Here is a 15,239-nt window from a genome sequence, read left to right as displayed (position 1 = left end):
ATTTTACTAATGTTGCGTCAAGGTTTTACGAAAATATGCAGTTTGCGAAAACGTTTATCTCCTCGGTCTCCGAACCTGCCATTGGTAGTTTTCCTATGATGAAATGGTACAAGGGGCGCTCGCTCCGTGCATGTTCAATACAGCCAAGAACCTGAAGCAGGCGAAATCTGCAATAGAAAAGTCGCTTGAAGGAACCCTGAAACGATATTGACGATATTGTACAAACGTACTGAGTCGTTAGGGTAAGTCCTTCTGATCATTAAATGGCGCATTTAAGCGATCCGCGTAACGTTTGTAATTTATTCCATTCTTTCCTTCTCAATGCCAATTGGAATATCGGCTATCCCCGTTTGTTCTCTGATCCACACCGCTCTCTTCCTGTCTCTTAACGTTAGACCCAACATTTTATCGTTCCATCGCTCTTTGTGCGGTCCTGAATTTGTTCTCGAGATTGTTTGTTAACCTCTGAGTTTCTGCCCCATATGTTATAGCACAGGTAGAATACAATGATTGTACACTTTTCCTTTCAACGACAGTGATAAACCTCCCACTCCGGATTTGGCAATACCTGCCGTATGCACTCCAACCCAATTTTATTCTTCTGTAAATTTCCTTCTCATGACGAGGGTCCCCTGTGAGTGATTGACTTAGTTAAACGAATTCTTGCACAGGCTCTAGAGGCTAACTGGCGATCCTGAATTCTTGTTCCCTTACCAGGCTGTATATTGAACATTACCTTTGTCTTCTGCATATTACTCTTCAACCCCACTTTGCACTTTCTCGGTTAAGGTCCTCAATCATTTGCTGTAATTCGTCTCCATTGTTGCTGAATATGACAATGTCATCTGCAAACCGAAGGTTACTGAGATATTCGCCGTTGATCATCACTCCTAAGCCTTCCCATGCAGTCTAAGAGCTTGAATACTTCTAAGCATGCAGTGGAGCTTAAATACTTCTAAGCAACAAATGCAGCCACCTTCCCGCCACGAAGGCGGGAAGGTGGGTACATTTGTTGCTTAAGCTTTCGGAATAAAATAATTGCTATTTAAATAGCTGTGACTCAATACAGGCGAATTTTGAATTAGTGAAGCAGGTGAACACATTGCAGTGGAGGTACCAGAGGAAAGACTCAAGTGGTCTAGCCTCGTGATGAGCAAAGAAGACAGGGCTACGCGGGCGAGAAAGCAATGGGAATTGCCACTGGCCCCGAGAATGGTTTCAATGCCGGAAGGCCGAGCACTGGCCGGTGAACGCGACGCGGGCAAGTGGGACGAGGCTCGTGAAAAATAACGACTGCTAGCACGGTTGCAGAAATGGGCCGCAGCTGCGTCGGAGAGGTTCGTCTGCTGTGCTCCTCGTGTGGAAAGAATAAGCGTACTTACGAATGATATATCCTGCATATTGCATATGACGAACCCGCATATCGCAGAACAGTGGCGATTCTAGGGTTGCAATCCAGAGAGACAAAGCAAGAAATTAGGTAGGTCGTATTGTACGACGAAAACGTGGTTTTTATGTCGTGTCTAAACTGCTGGAACAAGTCTGCACTTGCATGTAATGCAAGGGACAAATTTGACGTTTCATAATACAGACAGTGCTATTACATGCGAGACTTTACGGTGGGACCAGAAAGCAGGGATGGTTGTGGTTATTGTGACCAGAAAGCTGGATAACGCTGATAAATGTGCAGATGCTGTTCGGAGTTGCCGCCATCTGTGGCCCTGCAGTTTAATCTGGGACGTGTGTTGACCACATTACTATAGTGCAACAACAGTTTTGACTTGCATACCACTTACATGAAACTTAGTTGCACATATGGTTTTAGGAAGAAGCCGGCTCTAAGTCCATGACTTTTGTCATTTCTTGCCCGCTTTCTAAATTCGGCGGTGAAAGTGACATAAAGGGCGAGCGACGCCCGTCCGGTAACGCGGTGCGTTAACTCTTTCTTTACCGCGCCTATATAAATCGATCAATTCTATGGATAGATTTTTCACACGTTAAACATTTCCGTTGCAATCCTTCTAGCAACGCCATGCACCGAAATGACGCCTGAATTTAACTATTTTGAAGATTTTACCATTTCCGGCAGATTTGGGAGTCTGGAAAAGGAGTGCTTCGTCTGGAGCTGAACTGAAACAGCGCAAAATACCAGGACGCGAGATAAGGACATGCGCGAACACTCAAATGAGGTCAGTAGCAAGGAAGAGATACGTATGTACCTGTCAGTTGCATGCAATGCGTTGAATGTTGCCGTGAGCTGCTTTTTAATGATTGCGCCATACTGTCAAACTATCAGGGTGAGCGCGCAAGACTAATCTCTGAAGCCTTTCACATCCAGAAGAGTGGCGATGCTTGTGTATGCATTCCTTCAATTTCACTCCTTCCAAAGAAAAATGTACATTCTTATCAGAGTGATTACATTCCTTTTACTTCCACTCATGTTCTGGTTCTTTCAAAATGATACCCATATAAGCTGCTCGAAAGAGTAAACATTTGGGTTGATAGTCAGCACGCTGTTGTCTGTCCCTTTCTCACGTCCTCTTATTTTGCGCTGTTTCCACTCAAGTCATGAACTAATCAGGCCAAATGCGTTCGCGTCGATTTTAGTTATCGTCGAAACAAGCCTCTTGCAGTTCCTAAATAAAATGACACAAAATTTGCGCTTTGTTCGACTCGGCAGCATAATTTTTAAATGACAACAGCAGTGAAGACACAGAAGATTCTGTCGGGTTGACGTCTATGCTGCTTAACGATCTCTCCGACAACGGTAGATGCTCATGAGTGCGTGCTATTTTGATAATTGTATTCGACCAACATCAAGTGCAATTCTAATTTTCCCACCGCGGGTTGCTTTTATCCATCAGCGTGTCGACAGCACATGTAGAGATTATTACGAAAAAATCTTTCCTGTCGTGTGATGACGATTTCACTCACACAAGAACACGCAGTCGATTTATCAGGCCGACTTTCGACCGAAGCTTGACTATAGCTGTCTGATCACGTACATTTTGAGCACCGGCTGTGCAAGTTCATTACTGTACCACAATGTACAGGAACTGAACAAAGCATGCATGTGGAGGCTGCAGCGCCATGCAGTCGACCGCACACTGGACCACCTTGCTTGTGTACAGAAAAGGGGATCGAACGCAATAATCAAGTATGAGGATGCTTCTGCATGCTCCCTGACCTGACAACCATTGCATTGCGAGCCCGAAGAATGCAGTAAAAAAACAATGAGTTAAAACAAATGCTCCCTGTACATTGAACTTAGCTGTTTTCACATTTGCCAAGCTACTGCTTTCCTGCGTAGCACTATGGCTAGTGTTGATGCCAGCAAATCTGCACAATAATTGTTTTGCTCTGGTTGACTTTGAGAATAAACGCCAAGTGCCTCGAGCGGCCAGTCGCGCGGCGATCTTGCGTGTATTCGCGGGCTTCTTTCACTCTCGGAAAAACTTTTATGTATAGCACGCATCGAACAACAGAAAGCTGTATCGGGATTTCGGGATTTCTTAATATTGCTCTTCAGTTTTCTCATTGACACTTTTCATCTAAATATAATATTTGAGAAGTTGATTAAGTATTTAAGACATGTAATTAGGCGGAATGCAAAAAATAATCAGAGTATCTCCAAGCAACGGCAAACAATACCTTGGTTCTGTCCAGCTGCGTGGCATTTGCATATATTTAAATCTTGGTGCATGGTGACTGGGACACCCTGTACAAAGCCTTACTTGATATCTGCCTCAAGAGTCGATCCTTACAGTAACCGTGTGTTGAGGTAACTTTTATACTGTTTAAAGGGCAATTTCGGCGATTTTGTTATGTCCATTGACCTTAATAAAATTTTGAATATACGGGGTGTTTCATTTTAGCTTCACCAAATTTTGAAAAATTGCCTGTGGCAGATAGCATAATTTTAATCCTTGATCTAAACTACTCGATGAGGCGGTCATTACTTCCACGAGAAATAATAACGCCTAATTGAATAATTAACATAATTACGCCAATTAACTTTTTAATTATTTATTTTACGGCGCATCTTTCAATCTACGAATTATAGCCGCTGAGTTCGCAAGGCGTATCCACTTGGAACGAATTCTCAGGACTGCCATTCTCAGGAATGCCATTTGATAATAGAGTGTTATCGTGTCCGGTATTCGGGTAAACTCGGGCGGACTGGGCGTTTTACCGTAGGGGGCGGAGGCGTAAACGTGAGCGGCGTGCACGGTGCAGCCACTTGGTGGCGACAGAGCTAATATTGCAGTAACCAAATGTATTCTACATCGCTGCTGATGTAAATTTTCGGCGGCGCCGTAATCGTATTGCTGCCGAAAATTTAACCATCAGCAACGTGAAATACACTTAGTTGGTTATTGCAATATTAGCTGTGTTTGTCTGAGCTCTGCGCCACCAGGTGGCTGCACCATGCAGGCCGCTCACGTCTGCGCCGCGCCGCCCCTCCGGTAAAACGCCCAGTCCGCCTGCGTTTACCCGAATACCGGACACGATAAAACTCGGAATGGCCATATCGCAATGTGGTTAAAGAGAACGCCCGAGTCGCCCTTTAAGAATGCGTCGCTGTCCGTTTGTGAATGTTCACTAACACCGAAGACAACGAGCTCGGTTTGACGGGACGCTCATGTGCGCGGATCACTTGGAGAAGCCCGGGCCTTTTGTTTAGCGAGCGTCGGCACGGCAACGTGGCTTTTGAGTGACAGCGCGACCGTTTCGACGGGAAAATGCTCGCCCTGGCCACGGGGAGCGTTTGTTCGTGGCGCGCTGAACGTGACACTCTCGCGACAGGTGTCACTGACGGTCTGCGAGGAGGTTTGCCCCCTTGTTGCCTTTATGTCGTTTTGTTTCGTTCCTCGTTGTTTCCACTGTTTTCTTTTTCTTTTTTCTGCCGCAATTGTCAACTTACTATCTACGCACTCGTACATTGCATGAGTGGAGGTACCCGTGTTTTAAGCTTTTGGTTGGTTCCTTGGTGAACCCTACCTCCCGACCCCCTTCCCAAAGAAGGAGCATGTAGTGTAATACCCCAGTCACACGGGCTGCCAAAGGTCCTTTGAAGTTAAGGAGCATAGAGCCTCAAAAGTAATAAAAAATATGGGCCCGAGTGCGTCTTACAATAAATTTATGCAGTATTTTTTCTGCGATATTTACTTTTTCTATTACATTGAAACATCAAAACAAAATGTACGCGTAGTGAGGTCGTTACTTTACTAAATACAGAGGTATTGTAATGTGTTGCCGCTGATGACAGGCCGTGCCGACGCTGCTGTACCGGCGAGTTCATGATCGAGATTGCGGGTGTCCCAAAAATGTTTAGTATTTTATTACTAGTATTTAGTACTTAGAAGCTTGTTCTAAGCAGGTCAAAATTAAACTTCCGTATTTATAAGCATTGTTATTTCTGCGATCGGACACCCTCTAGGCTCGAGAGTATTCCCTTGAGATTTGAAAGGACGAATGCGGCCTCAAAGCTCCCTTCGAGAAGGCCTCCTTTGATGCGCTCGTGTGACAGCGCGCAATCTCCCTTGAAGTAAAGCATCTTTGGTTCAAAGGTCTTTGTAAGTGCCCGGTTGTTTGAGTCGCGAAGGTGGTCGTCCAGGTTGTTGGGGAGGGTGGTAGTTCTAACAGAAACCCGTATCTATATATATGACGAGGAAGTTATATTGATTTGCCGGCTCGATGACGAGCGAATACCTTATGCGATCGCTGTCGCGTGTACGTATACGCACTGGTGCGGGCATAGTAATTTTACGGGTTTTCATTATTTCATTCCTTCATTTTTTGTTTTCTCAAACGACCGCGAAAGAAATGCCAGCATTTGTCGGACCAATAGCCAGTTAATCGGATTACTCGGCGCCGCGCTATACTGTGTGTTCATAACAAAACTTTACCCAGTACGCTGCGCCTAGGAATATAGTTCACTAAACAATGCAGTGCATCGTCGGATAATCACACCCAGTGGCTCACGCATTTCCGCAAGATTACGGTTGCATTGGCCTTGCATAAATGTGGCGCTGAGTGAGCGCCCAGTAGGTCGCCCACTCAGCGAGCGATCATTTTCACCGTGAAATTCATTCATGCAGTTGCGTCGACACGCGCTGCTGATTCACCCAGTTCGACCACACATCGCTGTGCGCGTGGATCGTTTCCTCCCACCGGTGTATAGTTTATTTATTTCGGTCATTTGTGCGCATTAGCTGCTGTTCTAGATTTGTGAAATGTTATTTGTCTCATTCTCTTTCGAAATCAGTTGCCAAACGATTAGCCGGGATAGCTCAGTGCTGGCGTGTATGCATCTTACATCTACGCATATAAGCTAACGTTTTCGAAAGGATTATCGAATTGATTGTCGAATTTATTACCTTGGGTGTGCAGTAAATGAACAGGTGTCGCCTGCCGCATTTCCTCGCGTTTCCGATAGTCCGATCAAGAGATTATACAGTATATCAGGATTTCTTGGCACGCATCAAAAGGTGTCTTCTGGCGTGTCGTGTAATTTGTAAGCGTCCAACTTTCAGAGTTTAGGCGAACTTTTTATGTTATGATGCGCACATGTAAATAATCTGCTGTAATGTGAACCGGCTTTGTTCACTTCTTTTTGTTTTTTTAATGGGCGTTTATGTTGTTGTATTTCCACTGAGCCGCCCAGAAATATATCACCCCCATCTGTACAGCGCTTTCCGTATCGTCGTATACTGTTTGTTAGAAAATAAAGATATTCTATTTTATTTTATAATGGGGAAGTGATATTTATTTATTTATTTCAAAATGTAGCTTGCAAAGGCAAGCGTAAACTGTTTCTTTTTTTACCTTCTAGCGAGACCTGCACAGAACTGCCCTTAGCTATTGTCGACCGTGCGTTGCAAGAAAGAAACAATTTCCTCAAGCAGTGACTACAGGCAGTAACGAAAAGTGACGTGAATGGGCAATTGCGGTAACGAATCTACATTCACGAAACAGCCGGGAGACGCAAGAAAAGCGCGGGCCTCGCTAATCACGAGCAGATATATATACGCGTGTCAGCCTTGTCTCGCATGTGGAGGCAAGTTGAAAGCACCGCTTCGCAACCACGCGGCGGCAGTGGCGGCGCCAAGCGTTTGCGTAATTTATCTTGTTGCGCCACCTTCGTGTCTTTCCCGTTTCTGTCGAGGCGTGGCGTTGCAGGCGGGAAAAATATGTATACGCGGGCTTTTTTATCCCCTCCGTGTACCCCCACTCTGGTTTTCCGTAACCTTTTTTGCTTTGTTTTGGTGGCTGCTTGGCGGTGAGCAATCGGCGGCAACGCAGTCTCGCGCACACCTGTTGCGACAGTGTGTGAAAAAGAAATTTGTCGGGTCCCAGAGGAGCTGTCGCCTTTCTCCTTGCCCCCCCCCCCCCCCCCCCCCTCCCCCAGTCTTTCGCCGTTTATGGTCGGGAACACGAGAGAACTTGCAGGGGCGAGACTGCGCGATTAGGTACGGCAGAGACGATTCCGAATTCGTGCGCGGTCCCGCTGTGGTGACTCAATCGCACCGCGCGCCCTATTTGTCGCTCAGCTTGCACTGCGGTTTCATTCGGAGATCTAGCTGGGCGCTGCCATAATGAGTAATCGCTCAGCTCCTGATGCGGAGACCTTTTCTGTGCATAGTGCTCGCTGTAGGGAAAATTTCGGAGAACTGTTCAGACTCTAAGATGAAGTAAATTTGCTGAATTTCAAGTTTCTCACGCTGCTTTCGCTTCGCATAATCGCGCTGCAGACAAGCCTGGTTTTGCTGTCCGCAATCGCTGGGCTACCCTCACTGGGGCGTTCGTGTCTAGATATACCAGGGGTCGCTGGCGATGGTTGAATTTGGAAACCGTTGGCAAGGTTTGCTGCTGTTTTGGAACACGTATCTTTCGCGACGGTACATGTGATCGGAACTTTTTTTCCGTCCCTGAACTGCCACGCCTTTTCTCTGCTCCGTTTTTATCTATTAACGTGGCGCATCGTTCAGCGCGCTGGTCGAAGTTGCAGAGTTATAATGCACGGGGTCAAAGAATGTCTATAAGACATTTCGAATTCCGATGTCGCGTAACATTGGTGAAGGACGGGCTGGTTTTGAAACGGAAACTCGCCGCAATTTTGAGCACGGTGCTGATCGTGGGAGCTTCAGCGGAACGAAGTGGAACTGATACACGTCACGTGGTTCTCAAATGGGAAATGAATAAACGTCGAGTTTCACGGCCTCTCTCGACGCAGCTGTACATTTTACCTCACGCGGAGCCTCACTCATAAATCGAGTAATTAGTTGATTTACGGCGCATAATCTCCCAAGGCAACCTATGACAGGTGCCGTAGGTTAAGGCTCCGGAATTATTCTGATCAGCTGGGATTAATTCATTCACAAATTGACTTCTGTGTGGCTAAACAGACGTTTGCTAGTTGCACATGGCGTTGTCTCCTTTCGCGTTATTGCCTCTCCAGTATTGTTTTGTAAGAGATAGTGTGAATATTTCACCATGTTCAGTCGGCGAGTGCATGAGCTTGTGCGTTGGTTGCAGCGGACGAAAGAGCTTGCGTCGGAGCTGCGTACAGCGTTCACGTTTGCTCGTGTTGAAATAGCCTGTTTGCCGCAGACGAAGGTCTCCTAAAGCAGAAGAGGAAGAGAGAGAGACTGGGTACACAAAGTCACGAACGGAGGCACGAACGCCATGATTGATGGTCGCGTGACACGGCAGGGCTTTTTTCTTTCTTTCCTCCCGAATGTGGCAGACGCTGTGGTTTCCACAGCACGGCTCGAAAGCCGTGCGGGAAAGCCGCCTAGAGAGGGCGCGTCGAGTCGTGCGGAGCAGCCTCCACTAAGCAGCCGGAGAACGCGTCGAATTAGCCCGAGCGGCGTTCTTTGTGAAGCCGGTGGCCTTGTACCTGCCTTGTTTCGTTTCATTCTCGCTATGCAAGCACTGTTTCCTCTAATTGGACATTCACAGAGTGGATCGTACAACGTCCGCAGCCCGTTTTGTACGTCGTACGGGGCCGCACTGCTCACATGCGAACGACTGCCATAGTTCGAACTTTGTTCGGCGCTAGCTTTACTGCCTTGCATTAGTCAGCCAAGAAAGAAACAATTTCGCCAGGACCTTTTCTTTTTATATTTGTTATGCCAGTTTTACTGCGAGGAGGCGTGCCAGCCTGATTGCAGCTGGGCCAGTTTGTAACACGATTGCATATGTGTTACGGGAGAGGGAAGATGTCGATGGAGTTGTTCATTGCAACCGTCATGGGCGAGACATGCTTCGACGTGTGACGTTCGTTGTAATCTTAACTGTGATTCATAGCGCTAAAACGACACAAGGACGAGGAAGAACACGGGACGAGCGCTAACTTTCAACAATTGCTTTATTGCAGTTAGTAAGCATATATATACTCACTGGGAAGGCACTGCAAAAAACACTCTGAAGGAAAGAAGAAAGGCGTTCGCTTAGAGGAGCTAGCGCACGAGCTAAACGCGGGAAAGCAGGCTCACAGGGACACTCGGGGAAGTATTAAGTAAAGCTAAAGTTGGCGCTATAAGGCGTACAAAGCGTCACTCTTACTGAGAACGGAGTTTTCGTAATGTAGGAAAGGATTGGCGGTTCCACTGTAAAAAGAAAAAGAAAGGAAAAATCTGGCACCAGCTCCCGTGACGCAGCACACTTGTTTATGATTGGTATGTTGTAGTGAGCCACCGACAAGTGAACAGTTAATTACACTGCATGTCAGAACGAAAGAACTCGCAACTTGGGCAACGTTATTTCATTTTTCCGCGGAAAATCCCACTGCGTAAAATATCTCCACGCCGCTCCCTTTGTTGCTTTGCGGCGGGAGTGTGGCGCCCTCGCGCAGCAGGGCTCTGACTCAAGGTAGGCACCGCCGCCCAACAATGCATGACCGCTGGAGCTGCAGGCGCAGTTGTCTACGTAACAGAGCCCGTTTTGTGCGGGCGATTTCAATTGCGGAATTCAATTGTGTTACCCCCTTCAGCATTTATTTTCCCTTTAACTATGTCGTCTCTACACGCTAAAGATATGTTTCGAGGTCTCTAGGAGGGTATGATTGATTTGATTTATTGTTTACCTTTAGTTTACCATTGCTGCTAGGTGGATGTCGTGGGAAGCGCGGACTCTTTTTTTCTATGCAAACCTGGTGGTGACCTTGTGATAATCTGTTTTCAATTACGCTAGGAATACGGGCTGTTGCAAATTTATAGCTGACCGGCCGGAGTTAGAATCAACAACTGTTTATAGTAAACGGCAGTGATCGGATGATTACGAAAAAAGCAGGGCAAGAAAATTGCGAAATAACGCCGGCAGAAGTTCCGCTGGCGCTGCTATCGCTAGCGTTGTTTGACTTGGGGGTGTCACTACAAGGTGTCGCGGGGGTCCATGCATGGGTGCTTTGGGAGCGCGTGTCTGGGCCAGGCTGATGGCGGCGCTGACATCGAGGCACCCTGTATAGGCGGCATGAGCGTCGGAAGCTGGTCGCCATCGTTGTTTTCTTTTTTATTGGATGAAGATAGCGCGAGATTGTTGGTTGCCGTATAGTAGGGCGACTTTGAGAGATTCGAGACCGGTTTGAACGCTGAAAAAAGCGCCAATCGGAGGGATTCGAAAGACTGCATGTAGTTTTTAACCAGAACCACCATCTGATTATGAGGCACGCCGTAGTGGGGGACTCCGGATTAATTTGGACCACCTGGGGTTCTTTAACGTGTACCTAAATCTAAGCGCACGGGTGTTTCCTGCATTTCGCTCCCCTCGAAATGCGGCCGCCGTGGCCGGGATTCGATCCCGCGCGACCTCGTGCTTAGCAGCCCAACATCATAACCACTAAGCAAAAACGGCGGGCATTCTAAACTTGGAGCTTGATTCCATGTGCGAATGTCGATAACTTTCCTGCTCAGCGCATTGTGTTAATTGAACGAACGCTCCGATGCCGACGTCCCAGCTGCCGTGTGCTATTTACTCTGCAGCTGACTTCCGCGCGCCTTCTTTTTTTTCCCCTCTCTCTCTTCCTTTATTAAGGCAGCCGCTGTGTTTCGTGCGATGGGCTAGGGCCATCTAGTGGCAATCTCCGAAACTTTGAAGCGAGAGAAAATACAAATGCCGATACTGGTCACCTATATACGAGCCGACTTGTGGTTCTTTCTCTCTCGATTCAATTCTTTCATCTGCATATTATTGTCGTAATGGGTGGAAGAAATTATGACCTCCCGATAACCCAGTATCGCTCGGCACTCCCTTGTTGTGCTGGCTGTCGTGTATACAAATGCAATGCCAGCTCGCGAACGAGAGAATACGTGACAAAAAACCATCTGCATATTTATGAACATTCGCCCATGATTTCGTTGTATGCCTACTGCGTTGATCGCCCGCTATGCCATTCTGCGGGTGATCGCGAGGTCGTGGGCCCGTTTCTGAACTGTCTTCGCGCTGATATTTTTAATGCAAAAAAGCCACGGCTCGAAATCATTTCGAATCTCTCCGCAACGGCGTCGCACCAGTTCTACACAAAATCTGTCTGTGTATTTTATTTACCAGGGATTTTGTTTTTCTTTGTTTTTGTTAACGTTATTTCGTGTCTGCGTGGCGCGCTAAATGTTACAATAGCCTTGTTCAATTTTCTAACATTGCTTTTTTATTTTTTTTGTGTTCTTTTGTTTATTTGTATATTTAATACGCACATAGCTTTGCTCATGCAGCGCCCATAGATGGCTTTGTAAGATATTGCGAGTAAGTGAAAAATAAAGAAAAAAAAAAGCAAGTGGTACACAATTTTGTGCTCGGACTTATAAAGTTGTGCACGCATTCCGCCTCTCTTTTTCCATTTTGTTTAATGTACACTATGACGATTCGGCACATACGACCTATTATTATACTGGGAGTGTATATAAGCGGGAAAATTTAATTGGCACTTTGCTTCCTGCATGTTTTCTGTTTTTTTCGCCTTACAAACTAGAGGAATATGTTTGCATACCAGAAATAGTTCCGTATTGTGCGCGTTATTGCTGAGATGTCACTCAGTGACTTGCATATTAGCAAGTGCGGACGTTTGCTTATGCTCTGGGAATTACGCAAGAAAATGAAACGCTACGAGGATATAGCCTAACTGCAATGAACAAATTAAAGGAGAATGTGCTATTCCCAAGGAATCCGCGCCAAATCGCAAAAAAAGAAAGTGTATATAACTTCTCTCAATTATATCATGCAGATTGGTCGTAGCATATGAGACCCTTCTAAGTTTTATGGCAATATTGTAGTGTCCGAGTACTCTGTACGCCATGCTGTCTGATCACGAAAAAAAAAAAAGAAAAGCAATAGCACATATGCAACGGTGTAGTTGTATAGTGCCTAGAAAATGCTCCACCGGGTGACACTGCCGATGATCCCTGGAGGCCGCACGGTTGGAACGGTCCCTACGGACAACGCTGTCTGACCGCCCACGGTATACCACGCGTCAACAAAGCGGCCGATCGCTCACTAGTGCAAAGAAGACGGTAGTTTAGTCTTATTGTGAATAATCGCGTCATTAACGCGAACAAACGGGAACCGAAGCTACGCCCTGCGCACGGGCACGTCGTTTGGCGCAGCGGACCCCGCACGGTCCCCTACTGCAGCGCACCACATGGCGCCTGTAGCGCTCAGCACACTATAGTCAGTGTACACTCTATATTAGTTGGACGTCTATCGACCACGGGGTCTCTCGCTTTCTGCACGCATGGCTGCAGCAGCGTCACAAGTGGGTCACACTTACGGCTGCGAGACGGGCGCTGGCACGAGATGACAAACGCAAACACGCGCACCGCGGCGTGCTTGAACGCTTGGCGTCTTGCGTTGCCTCCGTTAGCTTCGCGCCACGCGAGCAGACGCTGCTACCGAGAAGCAGAAGTCGGCCATATTGGCCACTGTTCTGGTGATGCTGTTATTCGTTGTACGTCAGTGCTCGTCAATGCCAGTGGTCGCGGAAATGGGGCCGAAATATGGCCGTCTCTTGGGACCATCCATGGAGAGGGCGTTCATGCGCATGAGCAAGGAAACGGCCCCATTGGCTCATTCATCTGTTCACCGATGACGTCACACAGCTTAGGGACGACACGGAACGTTTAGGGGCAGCTCGTAGCCGACCGATATCTGTTGTAGCGATTTCTCCGACATTTACTATATATAAATCGATCGACTTGGCCATCGTTTTTTGTTTGCAGTATACATGCGTAAAAAGTGATTAAAATATCGTGATCTAACTCTCCGCTGTGATCGTATAGAGTTTTGCTCCTCCGGGTTCATTGATCATATTGTTGCAGCGACTGCAGGAATGCATGCGAGACAGCTTTACTGAAATAGGAGGGATTGCGTCGCGGTCGCAAGCAACTTCGTCTATATGCCTCTTTGGGAAAATCACCCTCAGCTCACATCGAATTGCAATGGGAGGTTCTATGTCCTACAGTAGCGCTGTAATGTGCGCTGATTGTGAAGCGTGAAAGTCGTTCATTGCAGAAACGGTATCATTGCTATACAGGATGTTTATGTTTCGTGGACGATCCAGTCCCGTCTTGTTGGCGAATCGTACCCGTCATTGTCCTCTGCTTTTCCTGATGGTCGTTTTTCTCACTGCAATTGCCCCGGCATGCGGTTTTGCGCGTTGATGTGGAGCCACACGTAATGCGGTTCACCAGGTGCATCTTTGCCACGAGTCTATTGACCCTTTTCGCGGCGATTCCGTGGGCGCTGCCATGTTTGATCACGTGGAGACGCGTCCATTGCTTGCCTCAGCTGCCTCCGTTGCCTTCATGTTTACAATGCAAGCGCGTGGCGCCGGTGCGGTGCAGCAAACCTCCGTTTCGACACATATCCCAGGTGGTGATTGTGTGGACGACACGAAGCTTTAGAGGACATGTAAGTGCTTTCAGTGCTCATTACGCCTTGTCCAAACGGCGCGAGCAGCATATACGGTGCTTGTATACTATAAGCGGGGCTAGAAATGTATTCCAAGCTGTTCAAACTTTCCGCTTATGACACAAATCAAGATCAGTGTGCTCTTCCTTCCTTATTTGGCAAACATTTTGAAGCAGTGGCTTGTCATTTTTCTGACTCAGTAAAGTTTCTCGGTGCTGTTTATTTTCAGCCTAATCGCTGGCGAATGTGCTCTGCGCAAAGCTTGGGATGTAAATGTTCTGTACTTTGCGGTAGCTTGTAGCAAAGGCGCGTTATCGCTAGTCCCTCGCTTACTCTGTGGACCCTCGCGAAACATTCAGCTTGCAACATTCGTGTCTTGTCGGTGTAGTCGCCGTCACTCATGCTTTGGCACATTGATTCAAGTGTGCGCCTATTCACTCACACGTTGGCGATAGGGTGGGCGTAAGTTTGCGTGCGAGTTGGGGTGGATGTGTGTAGATAACGTGCTAGGAACTTACTAAGCCAGTGAGTGGCGCTATTTCATTTTGTAACGAGCGGTACTCACTCTTAAGTGCGGACGTTCCTGAGTTGAAGTCCTTTCTTTGGAGGTTAGCTGTACAGCGCTGGCGGATGAATTATGTTTTTTTTATCCTCGAGGAAAGCCGTGCATCGCGAAGGGCCGGCAACACAGGCAGTCCTTATGTAAGCGGCGACACATGTTGATTCCATTCCTTAATATGCGTATCACAATTTCTGCAGTTTACTACAGCACACGTCTTCCCTTTATCGTTACACATTTTCTAGTATGAATTTGCCACAGTGCATTAGCGAACACCCAGTGTGCATTTCCGACAGCTGATCGCACAGTAGCAGGGCGGAAGCGGTAATGGTTTCGTATTCGTGCGCATTCACTGAGGCAACGTATGGTGCGCCGCCGAAAGCGCCATCTCGTTCCTCTAGAGCAAACTGCTCCACCAAAAGGGTCAATATATCGCGGTCAACTGAAACACACTGTCGTTGATGAATCTTAAAGCGGAGCACTTCGTCTTCCCCTTGCAATGAATGGTATATCGCAAATAGAAATTGTAATAAACCATACGGGACGTATTCCTGACATCGGTCACGATCTCCCGAATTTGTGACTCTCAGGATTATAACCCGGAGACCCTCCACTGCGGCGTGCATCAACCAGATCGTGACTTTGGCACGTAAAATCCCCGGAATTTAATTAAGAGCCATCGTTGTCGCTTAAGTATGCCTCTCCGACTTTTGTCAGAATATTCTTTCGGGAAGGCGAGAAGCGCGGAATGCCTGCAGGTTGCTCTATATGGAAA

General features: G+C 47.1%; 1 protein-coding gene across 14 annotated transcripts in view; it reads left to right on the top strand.

The window, feature by feature from the left end:
* The window catches only part of LOC119466304 (dystonin), a 228,329-nt gene that overhangs the window by 73,954 nt on the left and 139,136 nt on the right, over positions 1-15,239 (top strand). The window lies entirely within an intron of this gene.

This window comes from Dermacentor silvarum, chromosome 10, assembly GCF_013339745.2.
Source record: "Dermacentor silvarum isolate Dsil-2018 chromosome 10, BIME_Dsil_1.4, whole genome shotgun sequence".
NCBI classification, from domain to species: Eukaryota; Metazoa; Arthropoda; class Arachnida; order Ixodida; family Ixodidae; genus Dermacentor; species Dermacentor silvarum.
Note: the sequence above shows the minus strand (reverse complement) of the source record. Positions and strands in the feature narration are given on the sequence as shown.